We start from the raw sequence: 16,580 nt of genomic DNA on the forward strand, positions 1-16,580 counted from the left end.
TGTTGTTGTTTATTTATTTATTTATTTATTTTTATAAACATATAATGTATTTTTTAAATTAATTTATTTTTTTCAGCGTAACAGTATTCATTGTTTTTGCACAACACCCAGTGCTCCATGCAATACGTGCCCTCCCTATTACCGACCACCTGGTTCCCCCAACCTCCCACCCCCGCCCCTTCAAAACCCTCAGGTTGTTTTTCAGAGTCCATAGTCTCTTATGGTTCGCCTCCCCTTCCAATTTCGCTCAACTTCCTTCTCCTCTCCATCTCCCAATGTCCTCCATGTCATTTGTTATGCTCCACAAATAAGTGGAACCATATGATACTTGACTCTCTCTGCTTGACTTATTTCACTCAGCATAATCTCCTCCAGACCCTTCCATGTTGCTACAAAAGTTGGGTATTCATCCTTTCTGATGGAGGTGTAATATTCCATTGTATATATGAACCATATCTTCTTCATCCATTTGTCTGTTGAAGGGCATCTTAGGTCTTTCCACAGTTTGACTAATGTGGCTATTGCTGCTATGAACATTGGGGTACAGATGGCTCTTCTTTTTTTTTTTTAAGATTTTTATTTATTTATTTGACAGACAGAGATCACAAGTAGGCAGAGAGGCAGGCAGAGAAAGAGAGGAGGAAGCAGGCTCCCTGCTGAGCAGAGAGCCTGATGCGGGGCTCTATCCCAGGACCCTGAGATTATGACCTGAGCCGAAGGCAGAGGCTTTAACCCACTGAGCCACCCAGGTGACCCCAGATGGCTCTTCTTTTCACTGCACCTGTATCTGTGGGGTAAACACACAGTAGTGCAATTGTAGGGTCATAGGGAAGCTGTATTTTTAATTTCCTTAAGAAATTCCTTTGAATCCACACTGTTTGCCAAAGTAGTTGCACCAACTTGCATTCCCACCAACAGTGGAAGAGGGTTCTCCTTTCTGCACGTCTCCTCCAACACTTGTTTCTTGTCTTGTTATTTTGGCCATTCTAACTGGAGTAAGGTGCTATCTCATTGTGCCTTTGATTTGAATCTCCCTGATGGCTAATGATGATGAATATTTTTTTCATGTGTCTGTTAGCCATTTGTATGTCTTCTTTGAAGAAGTATGTGTTCATATCTTTGCCTATTTTTTGATGTGATTATATGTTCTTTGGGTGTTGAGCTTGAGGAGTTCTTTATAGATCTTGGATATCAGCCCTTTGTCTTAGGGTATTTGTGAATATTTTCTTCCATTCTGTGGGTTGCCTCCTTGTTTTGTTGACTGTTTCCTTTGCTGTGCAGAAGCTTTTTATCCTGATGAAGTCTCAAAAGTCCATTTTCGCTTTTGTTTCCTTTGCCTTTGGAGACATATCTTGAAATAAGTTGCTGTGGCCAATGTCGAAGAGGTTACTGCCTATGTTCTCCTGCAGGATTTTGATAGATTCCTGCCTCACATTGAGGTCTTTTACCCATTTTGAGTTTATCTTTGTGTATGGTGTAAGAGAATGGTTGAGTTTTGTTCTTCTATACATAGCTCTCCAAATTTCCCAGCATCATTTATTGAAGAGACTGTCTTTTTTCCACCATATATTTTTTCCTGCTTTGTTGAAGATTATTTGACCATAGAGTTGCAAGTCCAATCTGGACTCTATTCCGTTCCACTGTCTATGTGTCTGTTTTTGCGCTGGTGCCATGCTGTCTTGGTGATCACAGATTTGTAGTAAAGCTTGAAATCAGGCAACGTGATTCCCCCAGTTTTGTATTTCTTTTTCAACATTTCCTTAGCAATTCAGGATCTCTTCTGGTTCCATACAAATTTTAGGATTATTTGTTCCAGCACTTGGAAAAATGCTGGTGGAATTTTGACTGGAATGGCATGGAAACTATAGATGGCTCTAGGCAGTATAGACATTTTAACAATGTTTATTCTTCCAATCCATGAGCATGGAATGGTCTTCCATCTTTTTGTGTCTTCTTCAATTTCTTTAACGAGTGTGTTCTGTAGTTCCTTGAGTACAGGTCCTTTATTCTTTGCTTAGGTTTATTCCCAGGTATTTTATGGTTCTTGGTGCTGTAGTAAATGGAATTGATTCTCTAATTTCCATTTCTATACTTTCATTGTTAGTATAGAAGAAAGCAACTGATTTCTGTACATTGATTTTGTATCCTCCCACATTACAGAATTGTTGTATGAGTTCTAGTAGATTGAGGATGGAGTCTTTGGGTTTTCCATATAAAGTATCATGTCATCTGCAAAGAGAGAGAGTTTGACTTTTTCATTGCCAATTTGAATACCTTTTATTTCTTTTTGTTGTCTGATTGCTGTTGCTAGGACTTCTAGTCTGTGTTTAATAACAGTGGTGAGAGTGGACGTCCTTGTCACATTCCTGATCTCAAAGAGAAGGCTGTCCACTTTTCCCCATTGAGAATGATATTTGCTGTGGGTTTTTCAAAGATAGATTTTATGAAGTTGAGGAGTGTTCCCTCTATCCCTATACTTTGAATCATTTTAATCAGGAACAGATGCTGTACCTTGTCAAATGCTTTTTCTGCATCCATTGAGCAGACCATGTGGTTCTTCTCTCTTCTCTTACTTATTTATTCTATCACAATGATTGATTTTTGAATGCTGAACCACTGTTGCATCCCATGAATAAATCCCACCTGGTCATGGTGGATGATCTTTTCAATGTACTGTTGGATCCTGTTAGCTAGGATGTTGTTGAGAATCTTGGCATCCATATTCATCAGGGATATTGGTCTGAAATTCTCCTTTTTGGTGGGGTCTTTGCCTGGTTTGGGGATCAGGGTAATGCTGGCTTCATGGAAAGAGTCTGGAGGTTTTCCTTCTGTTTCTCTTCTTTGAAACAGCTTCTGGAGAATAGGTATTATTTCCTCTTTGAATGTTTGGTAGAATTTCTGGGAATCTTTCAGGTCCTGGGGTCTTGTCTTTGGGAAGATTTTGATCACTGCTTCACTCTCATTACTAGATATTGGTCTATTCAGGTTGTCAATTTCTTCCTGTTTCAGTCTTGGAAGTTTATAGGTTTCCAGGAATGCATCCATTTCTTCTAGGTTGCTTAACTTACTGGCATATACTGTTGATAATAGTTTATGATGATTGTTTCTATTTCCTTGGCTTTGTGATCTCTCACGCTTCATTCAGAGTTTTATGAATTTGGGTCTTCTCTTTTTTTTTTTGGATTAGTTTGGCCAGTCGTTTATCGATCTTATTAATTCTTTCAGAGAACCAGCTTTTAGCTTCATTGATGTGTTCTACTGTATATCTAGGTTATAACTCATTGATCTCTGCTCTAATCTTGATTATTTCCCTTCTTGTGCATGGGGTTGGCTTAATTATTGTTGCTTTTCCGGTTCTTCAAGGTGTAAAGAGAATTGGTATATTTGGAATTTTTCAATTTTTTTGAGTGAAGCTTAGATGGCTATGCATTTCCCCCTTAGGACCAACTTTGCCATATCCCATGGGTTTTGGACTGATGTGTCTTCATGTTCATTGGTTTCCATGAGTTGTTTAAGTTCTTCTTTGATTTCCTGGCTGATCCAAACATTCTGGAGCAGGATGGTCTTAGGCTTCCAAGTGTTTGAATTCTTTCCAAACTTTTTTTGTGTTTGAGTTCCAGTTTTGAAACACCGTGTTCTGAACATATGCAGAGAATAAACTCAGAGTTTTGGTATTGGTTGAGCCCTGATTTGTGACCTAGTATGTGGTCTATTCTAGAAAAAGTTCCATGTGCACTCAAGAAGAATTAATATTCTGTTGTTTTAGAGTGGAATGTTCTGTATATATCTATGAAGTCTATCTGGTCCAATGTGTCATTCAAAACTCTTGTTTCTTTGTTGATTTTCTGCTGAGATGATCTTTCTATTGCTGAGAGTGGTATATTAAGATCCTCTGCAATTAATGTATTCATATCAACATGACTCTATTTTGATTAACAGTGGTCTTATGTAGTTGGCTGATCCCGTAATGGGGGCATAAATATTTACAAGTGTTAGATATTTTTGGTGGATAGACCCTTTAAGAATGGTGTAGTGTCCTTCTGTATCTCTGTCTACAGTCTTTAGCTTAAGATCTAATTCATCTGATATGAGAATTGCTACCCCAGCTTTCTTTTGAGGCCCATTGACATGAAAGATGGTTCTCCATCCCTTCACTTTCAGTCTGGATATATCCCAAATCAGTCTCTTATAGAGAGTATATGGACAGGTCCTGTCGTTTTATCCAGTCTGCAACCATGTGCCATTTTCTGGGAACATTTAGGCTGTTCACATTGAGAATGATTATTGAAAGATGAGTTTTTATTGACATCATGTTGCCTGAGATGTTCATGTTTCTATATATTGTCTCTGTAAATTTCTGTTCTATAACACTCTTGCATTCTTTCTTCTTTTATAGAACCCCTCTTAATATTTCTTACCGTGCCAGCTTGGTGGTCACATACTCTTTAAAACTTGCTGTTCTTGGAAGCTCTTTTATCTTGGGGGTAATCCTTTCTACCTCTAGGACATGAAGATTTGTTCCATTCCCCAGACTAGGGAAATTCTCATCCAAAATTTGTCCAACTATATCTTCTATTCTTCTTTCTTTCTTCTCCCCCTCAGGGATCCCAATAAATCTGATGTTAGAATGTTTCATAGCATCATTTATTTCCATAATTCTGTTTTCATGGCTCCTAAGCTGATTGTTTCAGGCCTCCTCCTGATCCTTCTTTTCTATCCGTTTCTCTTCTAGATCACTAATTCAACCTTCAATCTCAGTTACCCTAGCTGTAAGAGTATTCAGATTAGATTGAATCTCACTGATAACATTTTTTAGTACTTCCAGATTAGCCCTCACTTCCACCCTTAGAGTTTCCATGTTGCCACTAATGATCTTCTCCAACCTAACCATTGCCTGGATAATTGTTACCCTGAATTCCCTTTATGATATACTGTTTATGTCTATATCCAATTGTTCTGTGGCAGAGGGCCACCTCTGAATTTTTCCTCTGTTGGATGTTCCTCCTGCTAGTCATTTTGGTGAAAGGTGGTTGAGGGAATTTGTAGCTGAATATATCAATCTAGTCAAGGTGCACCCAAGAAACTTTTGGAGCAATTGGGAGTCACCACCGAAAGAGAGAGAGAGAGAGAGAGAGAGAGAGAGAGGAAACCGAGCCAAAATGAGCCCCAAAAGTAAGATTTATAAAGTACATAAACAAAAAGGAACAAAGAGACCAACAAAAGTAAAAGACAAGAAAAAAAAAAAGACCCAGACAAATTGTAACCCAAGAATAAGATTTACATAGTACTAAAACAAAAACAAATACAGAGAAACACTAACAAAAGAATAAGATATGAAGATGATTATAAACCCTTGATGTGAGTGAGGAAGTTATTTGTTACCCAAATAACAAAGAATCTTGTTATCTTTGTTAAAGGATCAACTTTCTAGAGATACAGGGAAATTAAAACTGGTTTATATATAGAAGTAGTATTGAATAGGGGAAAAGGATTGCTTTGAAGCTTATATCTATATGTATAAAAAAAGAAAGGAAGATAAAAAGAAACAGGTATATGTATGAAAAAAGTTCAAATTAAAAAGTTATTATGGAACATGTTGTATTAAATCTCTAGTTGTAATGGTAAGTAGGTTAATCATGAGAACAAATTTAAAACAAAAAGAAAAAAGAAAAATGTTGTATCTATGAAATATACATGTTTGGGGGCAGTACCAGGAGCTTAATACATTGTTTTCCCCTGCTATTGGGGTTTTACAGTTTTATGGAGACCCTGTGGTGATTGTCCTCTCGCTCTTTGGCTTGCTTTCTGGGGGAGGGTCCTGTCTTGCTTGGGCTGAGATGTCCTGCCCCTTATCAAGGGACTTGGCTCGGTGGAAACTGGTTTTTCAGGCTTTTGCTCTCAGTAGGTTTTTGTTCTTTGGTGGCTTTTTGTGGCTTTTTGGAGGGTCAGAGCAAAGAATCTGTCTGTACCCAGACCTCCGCTTCAGAGAAGCCTCAGTCTGCTCCCCTCAGGGTGGTCCAGAACACACAGACTCCCCCTCTGAAAACTCCACTGAACACTGCAGCCTCCCACAGGTGAGGCACACCCCCAGCCATCATCTCAGTGGTGCCCGAGGCCCCTGCTTATCTCTGCACCCCAGTGCCATTAAAACCACAAGGGATATTGGTCCTGGCGAGCCTGAACCCAGGTGACTGCCATTGCCCGGACTGCTGTCTGGGGTCCATGCCCATGCCCAGTGAGCTCACACTCAGAGGAGGTGTAGGCCATGGAAGGCTGTGGGCCAAGGTATCCCATCCACAGTTCCCACCATATTCTCTCAGGTGTGGGCAGGAGTGTGCTCAGACCCTACAGTCATGCAGTTTGCAGAAGGCTGTGGCCCAGAGGATCCTGACCAGTGTTCACTCTGGGCTCTCTCAGGCATGTAGGCCAGAATATGCCCAGTGGAGTGGTGGTGCAAGCAGTAGAAAGCTGCAGGCTCAGGGACCACAGACTGGACCCCTGCTGGACTCTGTCATGGGTGCTTACTGGTGGTGACTGTCCTGAGACTGTGGGTTTAGGCCTGGGTGGTGACCAGCCAATTCCACCAGTTGCCCCTTAAGATTCTTTGCTCTTTTTGAGTGCTTTTAACCAGTCTCCAAGTTAATGCTGGTCCCCAATCACAGGGCACTCTCATATTGGGGTATTACTTTCCAGTGGGTTGCTTCTGGTGGCTCCCTCTCCCCTCCAATATTGGTCTGAGTGTTCCCACTCTGCCTTACCTCTCCACTGATGTCTTCTGCCCCCAAAGAGTTCCAGAAGTTATAATCTTACATCTCAGGGTGATTTCATGGGTGTTTAGAGTGTCCTGGTAGATATTTAGCTCACTTTAGGGCACCAGTTGAAACAGGGGCTCTTAATTCTCTGCCATTTAACCCCTCCTCCAAAAAAAAAATTATATGTACATTACTAACTTTCCTCTAAAATATTCTATACAGATCTATAGTTCTTGGTCTATATGAATATATGCTCATGGAACTGGCTGCCAACAACAACAGAATAATATCATCTATAATAATGTTGCCATAGTAAACTAGACAGTGTGCTATAGGCAAAAGGAAAGGCAATAGGACCAAAGCAACAAATAATGTCCAAAACAGACATCCACATATATGGTTATCTGATTTATGACAAAGGAGTCAATGTAGTAACTGGTACTCAAATCTATTAGATATATGGATATGAATATTTAGCCCCACCTCTGTCCATATACAGAAATATATGTAGATGGATTTTAAATATTAAATAAAGATGATATTAAAACATTTTTAAAAGATATAAGAGAACATCTTTATTTTGAAAAAGCAATAATTTTTTTTTAAGATTTTATTTATTTATTTGACAGACAGAGATCACAAGTAGGCAGAGAGGCAGGCAGTGAGAGAGAGAGAAGGAAGCAGGCTCCCGCGGAGCAGAGAGGCCAATGCGGGGCTCAATCCCAGGACCCTGGGATCATGACCTGAGCTGAAGGCAGAGGCTTTAACCCACTGAGCCACCCAGGCACCCTGAAAAAGCAATAATTTTTTAAAATGTCACTGAAATCATTAACCATAAAGAAAAAAAGTTAAATTAGACTTTATAAAAATTATTTGTATCATCAAAAGATATTAAGAGAAACTTTAAGGTAAGCTTCAGAGTAGGATAAATGTTACTAATTTATATGTGCAACGAGATTTGTATCCAGACTGTTTAAAGAATATCTAAAAATCAATAACATAAAGGCAGACTACCAAACAGGAAATTTGTTAACTGTATTGCCAAAAGAATATCCAAATAGTTGATACATATTGAAAATTACTTTGTTAGTCTTCAAGGAGATGTAAATTGATCTTACTAGGGAACTATTAGAATAGAAGAAAAAGAATATCAAATGTTGGCAAGGATAAAGAACAATTTGTTCTCTCATCCATTTCTAGTGTGGCTATAATTTATGTAATTACTAGGAAAGCTACTTGATATATACAATTATACTGAGCATATGTCTACCCTATGACCTTAGAATCCTGTTCCAATGTATACATTCGAAAGAAATGTATGCATCTTCACCAAAAGATATTGGCAAGACTATTCTGGGACTTTTATTTTCAATAGCTCCAAACTAGAAATTACCTGAATGCCCATCAATATAAAATAGTTGCATAAAAATAAATTCTTGTAAATTCACATATTGGAATGTATATAAAAATGAGAATGAACAGAGTGTGAATGAGTCATTGTCAACAATATTATCTGGTAAAATTTGTTTTTATAAATTTAATTTATATTCAGAAACTAAAATGTTGTATTGGAAGTCAGGCTAAGGATTATATTTGGGTGTGGGGGGCTAGTGACTAGAAGGAAGAGCCAGATGGAGTCAGGTTTTGCTGATGTTCCATTTCTTAATCCCAATGCTGGTTACAAGAGTTTGTTCAATTTGTGAAAATTCATCAAGCTATACACTTAGGATTTTTTTGATATTTTTTCTGCACTTTTTTGACTTTTTTTTTTTTGCATTTTTTTCTGAGTCACTAAATTCTACACCTGTAACTAATATTACACTGTATGTTAACTAACTGGAATTTAAATTAAAAATTGGAGAAAGAAAAATAATAATAATAAAATGTCATTCTGAAACATCAATAAAAGTTTTAAACAGAAATGTAAACTTTAATGACTTTCAGTGGAAATTCACTCTCCAGTGAAGGACAACCATGTTTATTCTTCACTGTCTAATTTCTGTCTGCTTCACATGTTTGTAATTGTAGCCAGACCCCTGGTGTCTTTGGATTTTTATCCTGTACTAGAATCTCGAATGTGTATAAACTTCTTATGTCACTCAAAATAATTCCCAATGAATTAAATTCTTCAATATTTTCAAGAGTAATGAGTTGACAGAATGGAGTAGTTTTTGATACATTCTCTCTGTAGTTGTCAAAACAATTGTCTGATATTGTTTTGTTTCCCACAAACAATTACATTTATAAAACTTTGTAGAATTACAAAGCAAAGTATTAATGAGTTGTTATGAAGGACAGTAGATTTTTAATCTATTGAAAACAGACATTTTTTAATCTACATGTTTAGATGTATGTATGTGTATTAGGACTTGTGATTGCCATTCTTCTTAATCCAACATAAAGACTGATAGCCGATATATGCTTTTATGTAACATTCTTTACTAATATATTTCTAAGGACTGTCTATTATCTTTTCTTCAGATCTTGATGGTTTAAACTCATAACTTTCAATCAAATAAAAAAAGTCTTCATTCCATCTTTTGAAGAAAGTGATTGCCTCATATTTTTATTACTTGCTGAATGTCTGTGGTTTAATGGGAATGGGATCCATATTTTATTTCTCTATAAACTGGTAAATATAGTAAATATTCTTCGTATTTTTTAGGTTACCTTTAAATCATATGGTGATTAATGTCAGTTGATGTGTGAGTAAAAATGGTTGACATTCAATTAACACAGGCTTTTACAGGTTTAATGAGTAGTAATAAATTTAAATCCCTTCTTTGGTACTTTAAAGAAAGTGTAATAACAAGGGGAATGAACTAGAGGGAGTGTTGCTCAATTGATTCATAATAAATTCTTACTAAATTATTTGTTTTCAGACAGTAGGAGTTTGCTTTGCAATGAAAGCCATAGGTTATTTAAACATTTCTGTCTGTTGTAAAGCCAAATAATAAAGTACAAATCCTTCTACTATATAAGAAAATCATAGAGTGTACACTGGGCTTGCTATTTTATTTGATTTTATTTTTAGGCATTCAATTTGCAGCTGTTTCTTGATTCCCCTTTATTATTTTTCTGCTAGCATATAGTTTTATGTTGCCAATGTAATATCAGAAATTTTTATAAAATGTAACATTAAAGTTTTAATTAGTAAGTAAAACTTTTGCATATAAATGTAATGTCTCAAATTCTACTCCTATTAAAAATGTTTGCAAATGATAACATGATGGAGTTTTTTTTGCTAGTACAGATTGATATAAATTATTGAATTTGATTCTAATATATCAATAATTAATTCAGCGTTCATGTGTATAATGTAACATTTTGAATTGATAATAGCCAATTACACACATTCCATAGACAAATGACTCTGAAAGCCATCTAATCTAGTATTTGTCTGATTGCAGCATGACTAAAGTTTTCACAATTGATTTATTATCTGATATGATTGTGCTAACTTTCTCAAAGAAATGTTTCTCTAAGAATTGAATTTTCATCATTTTTAGTATCTATCCCATTTTAAAAAATGGAGAGGTTGTGGAGAAAGGGGAACCCTCTTACACTGTTGGTGGGAATGCAAGTTGGTGCAGCCACTCTGGAGAACAGTGTGGAAATTCCTCAAGAAATTAAAAATAGAGCTTCCCTATGACCCTGCAATTGCACTGCTGGGTATTTACCCCAAAGATACAGATGTAGTGAAAAGAAGAGCCATCTGTACCCCAATGTTTATAGCAGCAATGGCCACGGTCGCCAAACTGTGGAAAGAACCAAGATGCCCTTCAATGGACGAATGGATATGGGAGATGTGGTCCATATACACGATGGAGTATTATGCCTCCATCAGAAAGGATGAATACCCAACTTTTGTAGCAACATGGATGGGACTGGAAGAGATTATGCTGAGCGAAATAAGTCAAGCAGAGAGAGTCAAGTATCATATGGTTTCACTTATTTGTTGAGCATAACAAAGAACATGGAGGATATGGGGAGATGGAGAGGAGAAGGGAGTTATGGGAAATTGGAAGGGGACATGAACCATGAGAGACTATGGACTCTGAAAAACAACCTGAGGGTTTTGAAGGGGCGTGGGGTGGGAGGTTGGGGAACCAGGTGGAGAGTAATAGAGAGGGCACGTATTGCATGGAGCACTGGGTGTGGTGCAAAAACAATGAGTACTGTTATGCTGAAAATAAATAAATTTTAAAAAATGGTATCTTGGGGCACCTGGGTGGCTCAGTGGGTTAAAGCCTCTGCCTTTGACTCAGGTCAAGATCCCAGGATCCTGGGATGGAGACCTGCATCAGACTCCTTGCTCAGTGAGAAGTTTGCTTCTCCCTCTGCCCCTCCATTCTCCTCATGCTCGCTCTCTCACACCTCAAAAATAAATAAAACCTTTAGAAAAATGAAGAGATGAAACATGCTGGGAAATGGGAGTAGTCTCTCTGGAGAGAAAGAATAGCATATAGAGGGGCGCCTGGGTGGCTCAGTGGTTTAAGCCGCTGCCTTTGGCTCAGGTCATGATCTCAGGGTCCTGGGATCAAGCCCCACATCCGGCTCTCTGCTCTGCAGGGAGCCTGCTTCCCTCTCACTCTCTCTGCCTGCTTGTGATCTCTCTCTGTCAAATAAATAAATAAAATCTTAAAAAAAAGAATAGACTATAGAAATAGAGATATGAAGTACTCATGAAATATGCAAAATATATAGGCAAAACCCAATTTAAAAATTTTTTTTTTATAAACATATAATGTATTATTAGCCCCAGGGGTACAGGTCTGTGAATCGCCAGGTTTACACACTTCTCAGCACTCACCATAGCACATACGCTCCCCAATGTCCATAACCCCACCACCCTCCCCCTAGCCCCTCCCCGTGGCCACCCTCAGTTTGTTTTGTGACTTTAAGAGTTTCTTATGATTTGTCTCCCTCCCTATCCCATCTTGTTTCATTTATTCTTTTCCTACACCACAAGCCCCCAATTGTTGTATCTCCACTTCCTCATATCAGGGAGATCATATGATAGTTGTCTTTCTCTGATTGACTTATTTCAGTAAGCATAATACCCTTTGTTCCATCTATGTTGTCGCAAATGGCAAGATTTCATTTCTTTTGATGGCTACATAGTATTCCATTGTATATATATACCACTTCTTCTTTATCCATTCATCTGTTGATGGACATTTAGGTTCTTTCCATAGTTTGGCTATTGTGGACATTGCTACTATAAACATTTGGGTGCACACGTCCCTTTGGATCACTACGTTTGTATCTTTAGGGTAAATACCCAGTAGTGCAATTTCTGGGTCATAGGGTAGTTCCGTTTACAACTTTTTGAGGCACCTCCATGCTGTTTTCCAGAGTGGTTGTACCAACTTGCATTCCCACCAACAGTGTAGGAGGGTTCCCCTTTCTCCACATCCTCGCCAGCATCTGTCATTTCCTGATAAGTTAATTTTAGCCATTCTGACTGGTACTGGTCTGAGGTGGTTTCTCATTGTGCTTTTGATTTGTATTTCCCTGATGCCGAGTGATGTGGAGCACATTTTCATGTGTCTGTTGGCCATCTGGATGTCTTCTTTGCAGAAATGTCTGTTCATGTCCTCTGCCCATTTCTTGTTTGGATTTTTTGTTCTTTGGGTGTTGAGTTTGCTATGCTCCTAATAGATTTTGGACACTAGCCCTTTATCTGATATGTCATTTGCAAATATCATCTCCCATTCTGTCAGTTGTCTTTTGGTTTTGTTAACTGTTTCCTTTGCTGTGCAAAAGCTTTTGATCTTGATGAAATCCCAATAGTTCATTTTTGCCCTTGCTTCCCTTGCCTTTGGCAATGTTCCTAGGAAGAAGTTGCTGTGGCTAAAGTCCAAGAGGTTGTTGCCTGTGTTCCCCTCAAGGATTTTGATGGATTTCTTTCTCACCCTGAGGTCCTTCTGCTAACCATAAATGATTTCATATAACACCAATATTAGGCAGGACCACCATCCATTTTGAATCTATTTTTGTGTGTGGTGTAAGGAAATGGTCCAATTTCATTTTTCTGCATGTGGCTGTCCAATTTTCCCAACGCCATTTGTTGAAGAGACTGTCTTTTTTGCATTGGACATTCTTTCCTGCTTTGTGGAAGATTACTTGACCACAGAGTTGAGGGTCTATTTCTGGGCTCTCTGTTCTGTTCCATTGATCTATGTGTCTGTTTTTGTGCCAGTACCATGCTGTCTTGATGATGACAGCTTTTTAATAGAGCTTGAAGTCCAGAATTGTGATGCCACCAACTTTGGCTTTCTTTTACAATGTTCCTTTGGCTATTCGAGGTCTTTTCTGGTTCCATATAAATTTTAGGATTATTTGTTCCATTTCTTTGAGCAAAAAAAAAAAAAAAAAAAAAGGATGGGATTTTGATAGGGACAGCATCAAATGTGTAGATTGCTTTAGGTAGCATAGACATATTCTCAATATTTGTTCTTCCAATCCAGGAGCATGGAACATTTTTCCATTTCTTTGTGTCTTCCTCAATTTCTTTCATGAGTACTTTGTAGTTTTCTGAGTATAAATTCTTCACCTCTTTGGTTAGTTTTATTCCAGGTATCTTATGGTTTTTGGTGCAATTGTAAATGGGATTGACTCCTTAATTTTTCTTTCTTCTGTCTAGTTGTTGGTGTAAAGAAATGCAACTGATTTCTGTGCATTGATTTTATATCCTGACACTTTACTGAATTCCTGTACAAGTTCTAGCAGTTTTGGAGTGGAGTCTTTTGGGTTTTCCACATATAATATCATATCATCTGCGAAGAGTGATAGTTTGACTTCTTCTTTGCCGATTTGGATGCCTTTAATTTCTTTTTGTTGTCTGATTGCTGAGGCTAGGACTTCTAGTACTACATTGAAAAGCAGTGGTGATAATGGACATCCCTGCTGTTTTCCTGACCTTAGTGGAAAATCTCTCAGTTTTTCTCCATTGAGAATGATATTTGTGGTGGGTTTTTCATAGATGGCTTTGATGATATTGAGGTATGCGCCCTCTACCCCTACACTTTGAAGAGTTTTGATTAGGAAGTGATGCTGTACTTTGTCAAATGCTTTTTCAGCATCTATTGAGAGTATCCTATGGTTCTTGTTCTTTCTTTATTAATGTATCATATCACAGTGATTGATTTGTGGATGTTGAACCAACCTTGCAGCCCTGGAATAAATGGTGAATAATTCTTTTAATGTACTGTTGGATCCTATTGGCTAATATTTTGGTGAGAATTTTTGCATCTGTGTTCATCAAGGATATTGGTCTGTAATTCTTATTTTATTTCATTTTATTTATTTATTTGAGAGAGAGACAGTGAGAGAGAGCTTGAGTGAGGAGAAGGTCAGAGGGAGAATCAGACTCCCTGAGGAGCTGGGAGCCCAATGCGGGCCTCAATGTCAGGACTTCAGGCTCATGACCTTAGCTGAAGACAGTCGCTTAACCAACTGAGCCACACATGCACCCCTGTAATTCTCTTTTTTGATGGGATCCTTGTCTGGTTTGGGATCAAGGTGATGCTGGCCTCATAAAATGAGTTTGGAAGTTTTCTTTCCATTTCTATTTTTTTGGAACAGTTTCAGGAGAATAGGAATTAATTCTTCTTTAAATGTTTGGTTTACACTAGGAAGCCATCTGGTCCTTGGATTTTGTTTGTTTGGAGATTTTTGATGACTGTTTCAATCTCCTTAGTGCAAACCATCAAATTTAAAATGGACAGAATACATAACAGGGAAAAAATAAGCCACGATAGTTCAATAGGTGTCACTTTATGGTTTTCCCAGTGCTATCAGATAGACTCTATGGTCTTCCTGCTAACCATAAACAATTTCATATAACACCAATATCAGGCAGGACCACTCTGTGACAGCACTGGAATGAGACAGAAGCCCCTTCACAATCTTGTCCAAGGACAGATAGAAGCAATAACACAATGCAAACCACAATAATGAACATGTACTATCCTCTCTCTGCTACCATGAGTTCCCGTTGGTATTTTATCAGTTAGAAGTTTAGCTATATTTCATTCTCTCCACCTCCTGGATAAAATTTTTAGCAGATCAAATTACTAAATTGTCCCTGCTTTTTGATAAAACATAAACCAGAGAAAGTCCCATTTTGTTGAACGCAAAACAAACTCAAATCTGAATCTTAAAATGAACCTCTTCTAACATCCTTTAATTGAGAAACCTCAAGTTTCCCATGGTGTGTGGCATTCCTTAGAGCACCAAGCAAAGAAGTCCAAGTATATTTGATAACAAATATGTTCCTGGTGATTTTAACCCAGTGAGCATCAATAATAAGCAGGCAGCTCAAAAAGGATAAGCGTAGGACAGTAAGCATAGGAACACATGCTAAATATTATTTTGCAGGGAAGTTAAAATAAAACTTTAGAAGAGAATACCTAAAATTTAAAACCTAGCAATATGTTGGAGAAGATATGGAATAGCTGTTAATCTACCATATCATTGATATAAATGAAATATATATGTTTTTACTTTAACAGATTTTTTGAGGAAATTAACATATAACTGTATATTTGTATTTTATATAATAGAAAAATTGATAATTTTTGACACATGCACACACATCTGTGAATCATTCCAAAATCAAAATATTGAACATTTCCATCCTCCAAAATTTTCCTCATGATCTTTTGTTTCTCTTCTTTCTCTCTTCCCTGCTCCTTCGACCTTAAAAATCACTGTTACACTTTACAATACTCTACATTAGTTTGATCCTAATTAAATTTTATAAAAAATTAAATAATATATACATTTTTGGTTCTAGCTTATTTTATCAGTTAGCACTATTTTGAGATTCTCAATATTGTTGAATATAGTAATAGCTCAACACTTTTCATTGCTGAATAGTATTCTATTGTATGGATACATTACAGTTATTTTAACCTTTCACATGCTGATTGGCATTTGGGTTGTTTACAATTTTTGATTACTACAAATAAAGATGTTATTAACACTTATGGAACAGTCTTTGTATAAAACATTTGCTTTCCTTTATCTACCTAAAAACGGGATGGCTGGATAATATACTAGATGTATATTTAACTTTTAAAGAAACTTCCAAACTATTTTCCATATTTGTTGTACTATTTTTAAATCTACCAGCAGTATATTCAAGTTCTAGTTTCTCCATGTCCTTGCAAATATTTGGTCTGGTCTTTTAATTTTAGACATTCTAATAGGTGTGTAGTGATTATTGGGAATTTAATTTATATTTCCTTAGTGACTAATGATGCTGAGAATACATTTAGGTGCTTATATAGCATCCATATATCTTCTTTGGTGAATTATCTATTCAAAATGTGAAATAGCCCAAAAATTCATCAATGAGAGAGTGAAAAAATAATTAGTAGCACATTCATTCAATGGTAAATGACACAATAATAAAGAATAAACTACTGATACACAAAGATATGGCCATATTTCATGGACATTATACTGAACAACAACAGAAAAAAATCCAAACACAAAGGAAAGCATACTTAATAATCCCATGTTGTGAGATGACTGGAAGATGGCGGAGAAGTAGCAGGCTGAGACTACATCAGGTAACAGGAGATCAGCTTGATAGCTTATCTAAACATTGCAAACACCTACAAATCCAACGGGAGAGCGAAGAGAAGAAGAACAGCAACTCTAGAAACAGAAAATCAACCACTTTCTGAAAGGTAGGACTGGCGGAGAAGTGAGTCTAAAACGACGGGAAGATAGACCGCGGTGGGAGGGCCGGCTCCCGGCAAGCGGCGGAGGAACGGAGCACAAAATCAGGACTTTTAAAAGTCTGTTCCACTG

The sequence above is a fragment of the Meles meles genome, chromosome 2 (assembly GCF_922984935.1).
Source record: "Meles meles chromosome 2, mMelMel3.1 paternal haplotype, whole genome shotgun sequence".
Classification (NCBI taxonomy): domain Eukaryota; kingdom Metazoa; phylum Chordata; class Mammalia; order Carnivora; family Mustelidae; genus Meles; species Meles meles.